The sequence below is a fragment of the Manacus candei genome, unplaced genomic scaffold, assembly GCF_025592945.1.
Source record: "Manacus candei isolate 608988 ecotype Guabito, Panama unplaced genomic scaffold, ASM2559294v1 h1tg000003l, whole genome shotgun sequence".
Taxonomy (NCBI): Eukaryota; Metazoa; Chordata; class Aves; order Passeriformes; family Pipridae; genus Manacus; species Manacus candei.
In genome coordinates this window covers 14,576,982-14,586,209 of record NW_026138051.1, presented here as the reverse complement: position 1 = coordinate 14,586,209, position 9,228 = coordinate 14,576,982, and the positions used below count along the sequence as shown (strand labels likewise).

At 44.9% G+C, this 9,228-nt stretch overlaps 1 protein-coding gene across 4 annotated transcripts in view; it reads left to right on the top strand.

Annotated features, from left to right (window-relative positions):
* The first annotated feature begins 2,455 nt into the window (after nucleotides 1–2,455).
* PCDH11X (protocadherin 11 X-linked) overlaps nucleotides 2,456–9,228 on the top strand; it is a 459,145-nt gene continuing 452,372 nt past the window's right edge. For 2 of the 4 annotated variants that reach the window (XM_051788419.1, XM_051788404.1), the window contains exon 1: nucleotides 2,456–3,083. The gene's annotated coding sequence lies outside the window, so the exon portion shown is untranslated. The remainder of the gene's footprint in view (nucleotides 3,084–9,228) is intronic. The other 2 variants (XM_051788428.1, XM_051788438.1) reach the window with 2 other exon arrangements.

Here is a 9,228-nt window from a genome sequence, read left to right as displayed (position 1 = left end):
AAATTAAATAACAATTTTCACCAAATTTGACTTCTGGCTGTGTATTTCAAACGCAGTTGAGGCTGAACTGCTGGGTCCATTGTAGCTTATCCTTAGACACCACTTTGGAAAGCAGGATGGGTCATCCCCCCCAGACATGCTGTTTGCTTTCCTTTCCAGAATGGCTGATGCTACTGCAGTTGATCGCTCTGGCACAGGACAAACCATTCTGTAGGTCATTTATTTCTTTGTGAAGTAATAATCCTTATTTTAATTTACTCTGAAGCAAGGAGGACAAGAATATGACAGTGTCCAAGTGATACACAGAAATTCCTTCACCAATTGCCTCTTCTTAGGTGTAAAATCCAGTTGTCTGTAATGGACCTGATTTTCAAAATTTCAGAAACCCACCTTGACAGCTCAATGAAATAGGTATTAACAGGATTGACAGCCAGTCCTCATCTGCAAGCCACCATTGTGACGTAAACCAAACATATTGCTTTTATTTTTTATTCTTTTGTCATTTATATATATCCCATTTTATTACAAAATGTTCAGAAATGTTGATAAAAAGTCTGCCTGAGCAGTAGGTGTAACTCTCAGGAGCGTGTTGCACTGCAGCCAGGACACGAACTCTAATTTGTGGGTAATGTTCTCTTTGTACATAACAAGGCACCTCTGCCATCTGTATGTATGTGAGACAAAAATAATGAAGTCACAACTTCACTAAATTCATAGAATTTAGCACCCAGTATAGTAAAATACAATGGGTAGAGTCAAGAGACTGAAATACGATATGGAAATATGACCTAGAAGAAAAGGCTTTACATCTGTTCTGGAGTATTTCAGCATGGTTAATGACCATGCAATTGTTCAATCCAAGTCCATATTCAAAGAATCTCATTGAATATATGAGTTAACAGGTAAGATGAAGACAATTCACTGAATGACTGGGGATTTTTAGGAGCTGATTTTAAAACTCGCTCATCCTCTCACTTATATACCTTTATTTCAGTGAAATTCTGGCATTTATATATAGTGATAAAAGTGAGGCATCACCTACATCTTGCTACAGAGTGGAGAAGGTAAAACAAGGTTTTCAGACATTTTCATACTATTTTTAAATAAGGACACATGAAAAATGTGTGCTGTCAGGGTAAGTGCAATGTCTTTTCTTCATCAGAAGAGTTTAAAACTGTCTTATCACCCAAGTACAGAAAAAATACTCAATTATTTACTAATAATTGTTGTGTTCACTGAGAAGTGCCTACTGCAGGCATCTGGCAGAATACTGCAAATAATTCAAGATACTCAAATTATTAAAATCAACACCACAAATTAACTATTAATTACACTGTATTTTCACGCAAGCTGAACTCACCATCACGACCACCTCACTCTGCCACCACTGATCCCTGCACACAGAATGAACTGACGTGCCAAAGGCTGGGATCTCGCCCCCCTGACACGACCACCCGCCTCCCCCCAGATACAGCGCTCTGAGCAGCGCCCCCCGGGTGGACCCACCGACCCGCAGCCCCTCTGGGTGAGCGGGGTCCGGCTGCGGGACACCCCGGACCGACGGGGCGACTCAAAGCCGGCGCTGCTCCCTCGGCAGCGGGTCCCCACCCGGGGCTGCGGCACGACCCCCCCGCCCGTGTCTCCCGCACCGCCGAGCCCCGGCACCAAACAGAACCCTCCGGAACGTCCGCCCCGCGCTGCCCCTCCCGCCCCGGGCACCCAACACCCGCCGCGGGGAAGGTGTCGCTCGGCCGCCGGCCCCGAGCCCCGATCCCCATCCCTCGTCCCTGTGCAGTTCCCCCCGCCCGGCCCCGCGGATCCTGAGCGCGGCGGCCGCTCCGCCGGCGGCTCCTCCGCTCCCAGCCCGGGCTCCGCCGGGGCAGCTCGGAGGGAGCGTCCGCGGCGCTGCCGAGCTGGGAACTGGTGGGTGGCGGGGCCGGGGGCGGCGGCCGCTCTCCCAGCCGGGGCCGGTCCGAGGACCGGGGGGGCTCCCTCATTTCAGCCCCTTCCTCCGCCGCCGCGGCGCTGGTGCAGGCGGGGAGCCCGGGCCGGGGGAGGCAGGGGCGCGCCGCCGGCGCTGGACTGCCCGGAGCCCCGGGCTGAGAGCGCTGCCTCCTCGCTCCCGCCCCGCTCCGAGTGCCGGCGCTCCCCGGCCCCGGGCAGGGACCCGCCCGCCGGGCAGCACCGCGGGGCGGGGGGCGCCGGGCGGGGACCGGAGCCGCCCCCCGGGCGAGGCGGCGGAGCGGGCACGCCGCCGCTTTCGGGGGATTCTCCGAGAGGAGCGCGGGCAGGGCGGCTCCAGGAGGGGGAACCCCCCTCGGCCCGGCTATTCGCGTCCCCGGCGTCGCTCCTCCTCCCGGCGCTGATGTCAGCCGCGGGGAGGGCCGGCTGGCAGCGCCAGAGCGGGGCGCGGGCGGCCGCGGCAGAGCCGAGCCGGAGCCGGAGCCGCCGCCGCCGGGACAGCGCGGGCTCCGGGCGCCGCCGGCAGCGCAGCCCGAGCCCCCAGGGGCGCCCAGGGCCGCCGCGCCAGCACCGGGCCAGCCCCGCCGGGGGCCGGGCGAGCGCCCAGCGCCGGCGGCTGCCCCGCGGGGGGACCCGGCGCTCCGCCGCCCACAGCCGCCCGGCCGGGGAAGGGAAGGGACGGGAAGCGCTGCCGGGCTGCGCCGCGGAGCCGCTCCGAGTTCGGGGTCTCTCCGCGCAACTTGGGTTACGCGGCCGGACCTCTGCGGGGTTTCCATCCTCTACCTTTCCATCTTATCGCAGCTGCTGCGCGATAATTGACTAAACCCAACAGAAATAAAACAAACTCAGGTTGCCTAAAAGTTAGGATACCTTTTTTTTTTTCTTCTTTATTTCTCTCCCCTCCCTTTCTTTTACGATTTTATTCCCTATGTGGAAGTCGTGTGTGATTCGTGCTCGGCACACTGCATGGGAAGAAGCGGCTTGTGCTTTGGATCGAGGATTTGCTGTTGCAAAGCGGTCTAACTTCCATGCAGTGGGGCAGCCTTCACTACTATAAACGCCTTGATGATGTGCTGAGGAGCCCATGTAGATTCACATCTTGTGCAGAGAAGGCGCTGAAGGTAAGAAGGGGTCTTGGGGAAACGAGGGATTTTTTGTAGCCTTTTATATGATATCTTTTGTCCAGCATCCCCCTTTGAAGCAGAGCATTAGCAGTTCATTCAGAACAGTATGGATAGGCTGGAACCGATGAAAGTCTGCTCCTGTGCAAAGTACACGGAGCTCACAAGTGAATGCAAAAGCTGTATTTATTTTTAGTCTGATAGCACAGCACGGCGAGGATCTGTGCTCGCGGCGCGGACACTGAGCAACTCGCATAGCTCAGGAATGAGGAGATCCACGGTCTCAGTCTCTGATGGGCAGTTTGCATTGGCTGCTGCATTTTGTTGAATGTGTACCCCCGCTACCTCCCTAGAGCATCCCATCAGCCTGTGTGATTTGTTGTTTTTTGCAGATATAGTGCCTACTATTAATGAGAGAGGGAGAGGGATGGGAAAAAAAACATATGGAACATTTTATTGATGTGATCATAATCCTGTAATGGAGATTGCATTAAATGAGGATTGCATCAAAATGCCAGGCTGCTGTGGAGAGCCGAGAAAGCAAAAACTGTGCTGGATTGTAAATGAAGTTCTTTGATTGAAGGATTTTCTTGAACCATGAAGGGATGTCTGTAAGCTTAAAGTTGCTGTGTATGTGGAGTACTGGAATGGGATAAAACCCAGATCAAGCTGAAATGTATTTTAATTGACTCAAGCTCTGGATACAGTTAGAATTGGGTAGAGGCATTGCAGTGATGCCCAATGAATTCTTGGTTTCAGCTATGGAGACCACAGAAAGGCAAGGGGAGAGGAGAACCCAGACAGACAAGGAGAGAATATGATCGTTTGGGGAAGAGAAGGATGGCTCGTCTGTGACTTTTGCCATCATGGCACAGAGCTTACAGCCTGCTGGCTATAAGCAGAAACCTTGCAGGCGATGTGGAAAGCAGAGGATTTATCTCACTTTCCTTTTGCAACCTGGGTGTAGTTGCCTGTAAGACGTAGCTGTGAGGTGCATGTCAAGGGGCAAACGGGGACCCATTTGCCCCTCTCGGACACTGAAGGAAATTGTGAGACTGGGAGAGATGGAGTCGGCTCAGCTGATCCTGCCTTTTTGAGCTTGAGTTGATAATACATGTTGAGTAATTGTTGCTGCTTATCTCAATCGGCAAAGGAGGGGAGAAGATGTTCAAGTTTATTGAACCGAAGCAGAGCTGAGGACAGTAGATACTATCAGCTCACCCTTGCATTCGTTTTGTGCTCAGTTGCATTCTGGCATAGAGAACTGAGCCACAAAGAGCACCTTCTTCAAGCCTTACTGAAAGGAAACCTAAAGAGAACAAAAAGATTAAGTGAAAGATAAATTTTAACTTTTTGCTTGTCTGCAGTGGAAGTAGCATTGGTCTGCCAGGCAACACAGGTCATAAGAGGTAAGATAAGCAACAAAGTTACTTATTTATTTATTTATTTACTAACATTCCCACACGCACAAACAAAGTTGGCATACAAAGAAACATCACGGAGTGGGGAAGCACCACGTCTGAGAAGCGCCTAAGTTACAACTGATGTAAACACAAGAGAAATTCCTATAAGAATCCTCAATAGTACCTATGGGTAACTGCAAAAGAGCTGGTTAAATTCAAAATTATATAGAATAAACCAAAGCCAAATATCTGATGTTCTCAGAAGTAATTTGTTTTCCCATTTGTGTATAAAATCTGAGGTAATATTTCCACAACTCTTCCTTTATATTTGACATAAAGTTGAGACAGAAACACTGATTTTAAATAAAGTGACGAAAAGCAGTGTAAGCACATTGAATTCCTGTTAAGCATTTTATTTTGGCAAAAGATAACTTTTCGTGAATTGTGAGAGATGGATTTAGAATATTCATGGCTAAACTCCAGGGAGCTCAGTAGGCAGAAGGTTCTTCCTCTAAAGAGATATCTGGAAAAGATGTGTTTAAATTTCAAGCCATATTCAGTTGAGACTGTTGGTTTCCACATTTTAAAATAATTTTTTTATGCCTCTTAGGGGAATGATGGTTAATCTGGGCAATAAAGCAAGTATTCCTAGCTCACTTTTTCAATAGAAAGAGCAAGCAGTGTGCTTTAACTGTACTTCCGTATATCCAATACTCCAGATTTTACTCTATTTTTTATCAAATAACAGCTGTGGAAAAATCTTGTCTTTTGAAACCATGGTTATCCATGCAGATCTTAGTCTGTATTTTTGCTACAGAAGAACTCTGCTTCATGGCTGCATTGTTCATCCTTGCAGCATTTCTTTAAATGTGAGCCTTGCTATAGTTAAAGGATAATTTATATTCAGTGTAGTACTGTCTGCACAGTGGAATTGGCTTTATACATCACAGCCTCTGTAAAAAAAGAGATCAAAGATCTGAACCTGTGGTCCTGTATTGCATTTGTATTCTACGTGGACTTGAGTAATCTCATACTGGAGCCATTCATGCTCCCATAGTTAAGAGTATGTCAGTCTTTCCATTAAAACATCATTTGCTTAGGAATTTAACAGCTAGTTTTAGGACAGGCTCCAAGCTTAAGTTGGACGCATTCATATAGTAAAAAAATAAATATATCCTAAACAATGAAGTCTAATAACATTTGGCACCATTAAGTTGAATTTATAGAAAAACTAGTAGAAAACAATACCTGTCTGAAAAACGTAGAGATTAAAAGGGAAAAAAACTCAACCACAAATCTCTCAAATTTGGAAAGCACCTTGTGGATCCAGGTAAGTGTTTCTACCTGGATTTTAAACCAGCCTCTGATGGTTAAGCGGGCAGTGGGACTTTTCTTAAAGGCTAACAGCACCGGCTCAAAGCAGAAATTAGTCAGATCTCAGTTTAATGGTTCAGCCTCACATTGCATCAGAACTGATGTTCTGGTGACAGTTCTTTTGAGGCTTAAGTTACAAGAAAAACAAACCCCAAACCTTGCATTGTAACCGGTGAAGTTTTCCATTCAATGAGCCAAAGAGAACCATTCACTTTTGAATGGTGTTTATTGTCTGACGCAGGTGTTGAAAGCATTTGGGGGATGTGCTGCTAAAGCACACTTGCCAGGTAGTCCACCCGGGAGCAACCATCCCGGTAATCCTGCTTCCCATCAACGGTCTATTTACACTTAAACAGAGCTCTTTCTTCTAAAGCAGCGCAGAGTCTTTTCCAATCACCTGTCTCAGAAGTAGTGGCTTCATCTGTGTAAAGTATGATGACTTCTGGCATATTTCAGGTTAGAAGTGAAAAGACTGGAATTACAAATACACCCGGGTTCAAGGATACAGTTGCACATGCTATGTAATAGCAATGTTCAAGTAGCAAGTTCTAGACACAGCTTCCTATATTCCAAGTGTTTTGGACTGGATGAAATAAATGAGTATTGTTTGAATGAAAGTGTTGCCATTTACATAAAAATTCATAAGGGAGATTTATATTCTTCTGTCCCACTTACCTCTTTCTGTAATGAGATCACTGAGGAGTTTGTAACTGTTGTCTCTCACCAGTGCAGTGAAGTAGCAGTGACCGTATCTTTCTTGGATGTTCTCAAAAGTCATGCTTCTTGCAGATACACAGGCAAGTAATGTGAAACCAGGAAAAGTTAATGTAAAAATTAGAATACAGATGAAAAACTACTGTGGGATTTATTATGTGGATACAATCAAATCATGGTAGTTTTGACAGTAAGTAGAAAACTGTGAAGCGTTTTCTGTAACTGTGTCATAATTAAGCATTCTTTTCCTTTGAAGTCTATTGTTATTGCCTTTAAGAAAATCCTGTTGAAAATTAGTTCTGATACTGTTCGAAATGTATGTTTTCTCATAGATTATGCAAGATTTAGCCTTGATCAAACATGACCTGAGTCAAATCTTCCTGCAGCATGTGAAAAGATTCCTGTTGGAACAGGGCCTTCCATAAGTGCTTCTTGCATTACGTAATGTACGTACTTGAACTTCTGCCACTCCTTTAGGAGTTCTACCTGTTCATGTGGTATAGAAGGCATAGGTGTGAAGGGGTTTAGCTTGCAGGAGTGGCAGAACTCAGCCTCTTGAACAGCAAATGCTTTACTAACTTTTCCAAGAGGTTCTTTTTAAATGGCTGTTGTTTTCCTTCATTTAAATTGCGATAGACTCTGCAATGATTATATAATTTCAAGGGAACTTACATAGCCAGATCATCAGAGAACTTAATGTGTTGTTAGAGAGGCAGATGAATGCCGAAATCATTGGAGACTTCCAAATTCAGTAGTGAAATTACAACCAGAGGTGCCCACTGTCTTTAAAACCCATTGCTCGGGGGTTTAACATGACAGCTCCTCGTGCTCAGAAACTTCACTTGCTTCATTTTCCTGCCAGGGGAACATCTTGAGTTGTGTACTGCTTTGATGTGATATGGTTGTTTTGGGGAAGATTTTCTTCCTCCAAGCTGGTCTAGAAATAAGATGTCACTGGTGATGTAGTCTGTTTGCATATCAGTGTTTATCTGTTGCATCCTTAAGGACATAGTTTTATTATTGTTGTAAGAATTTAATTAGTAATTATATACGCTTGATGCTGTCTACTGAAGTAGGAGGAAATATATACTAAAGGGAAGAAAATCAAGCAAAAGTTTGGAATGCTTTAGGCACAGCATGTTTCATTTAACCAACTGTGCTATCTTGTTAAATAAATAAATGTATATGTATGGAAATCTATGATCTGCTGGATCTGTGTTCACATACGTGGGCACACTATAACCACACACACTCTTGTTTCCAGCTGTAGTCCCTGGCACAAGGAACATAGAGGTCCACCCAAAGAAAAGTAACATATTTGGGATATGACAGAACTGCAGGTTCCATAAAATGGAGCATAGGAAGCAGTTATAAAGAAACCAACTGCCTGCCCTTAGCCTGTAATTCAGATGTCATTAGGTCACTTTTTTTTATAATTGTCCTAAAAAAGGAAGTTCCATGACTTTAGGTAGAAACTGAATTTTATCTCTCTTAATGGAAGTAAAAGTCATGTTTAGTAACTTCTGCAGGTTCTGGGATTGCTTTTGCAGTTAAAAAAGTATGTATCTCTCTTCTTCTGGCAAGTATGAAGCTGTGTGTCCTGACAGACACATGGTTACTTGGGTCGTTGGTTTTCCTTAGGTGTGATGGTAGTTTTCTTCCTGAAATGGAGAGCAGCTTCAATAGGAGGCATTATGGCAAGGTTCAGGTTGGATTCACAAACTGGAAAGGGATTTTCCTAGCACTTGTAGGATGTTTGTGATGAAAAGCCTAGACTGCACTTGTCAACACTAAATAGCCAAAGAGCCTGCCATAGCATTCTCTAAAGAAAAGTGTGGAGGAACTCTGGTCTTTGGAAACCTCATTAAATGATGACTTAACAGGAACTGTAATGTGCATATATAACTCTGAACTCAAATAATTTGAGGCCTCACTATAGTAGTTTGTTCAGATTATAGTTGCTGTCAGTACTTTATAAATATATGCACAATATAAGGATGAAACTAAAGCTGTGGAGTAATGGAGTAACGGCTTTACTTTGTCAGTCATTTAATTGACTTTTGGAAAATGTACATGGCAGCATTGTAAATAAAAATCTAGAGTGCAAGGCAACACATTAGTAATTTCAGGGATGCAAAACTGGGAAAGAAATGCATAGCATTCATTTTCTCTTCATCTCCCTGCCTTGTCTTCATGTGAGACTCTACCAGAATGAATGGTTTCCAGTGAAGGGTTTTGTAATAATTTCCTGTAACTGAGACTCTGCTACAAGAGATCAGTGAAGTGCTTGTCAGACACGTGTGCATTCATGTCTCATTATCAGAGAACTCTGTTTAAAATTCATGTTCAGGAGATCTGTAATTTTATGACTTATTAAAGAAAATTGTATATAAGGTAAATCAAGGGTTTTGTTGTCCCAGTTTGTTTGTTACAGTTTTCTAAGATAATTCAGAATGGCCTGATCCTCTGACAAAATAGCAGCTGAAGTAACAGTTATTACTTCTTTATCTTCTATTATTCCACACGAAACTTCAGGGAAAAAAATCTCGCACTTACATGTGTGTAGTTGTTTATGGCATTAGTGAAATCTGAGCAATGGAAGTTACAGAAGGGTCCTTAGACACTGGGAAATAAGTGTATTTAAATTGCATATA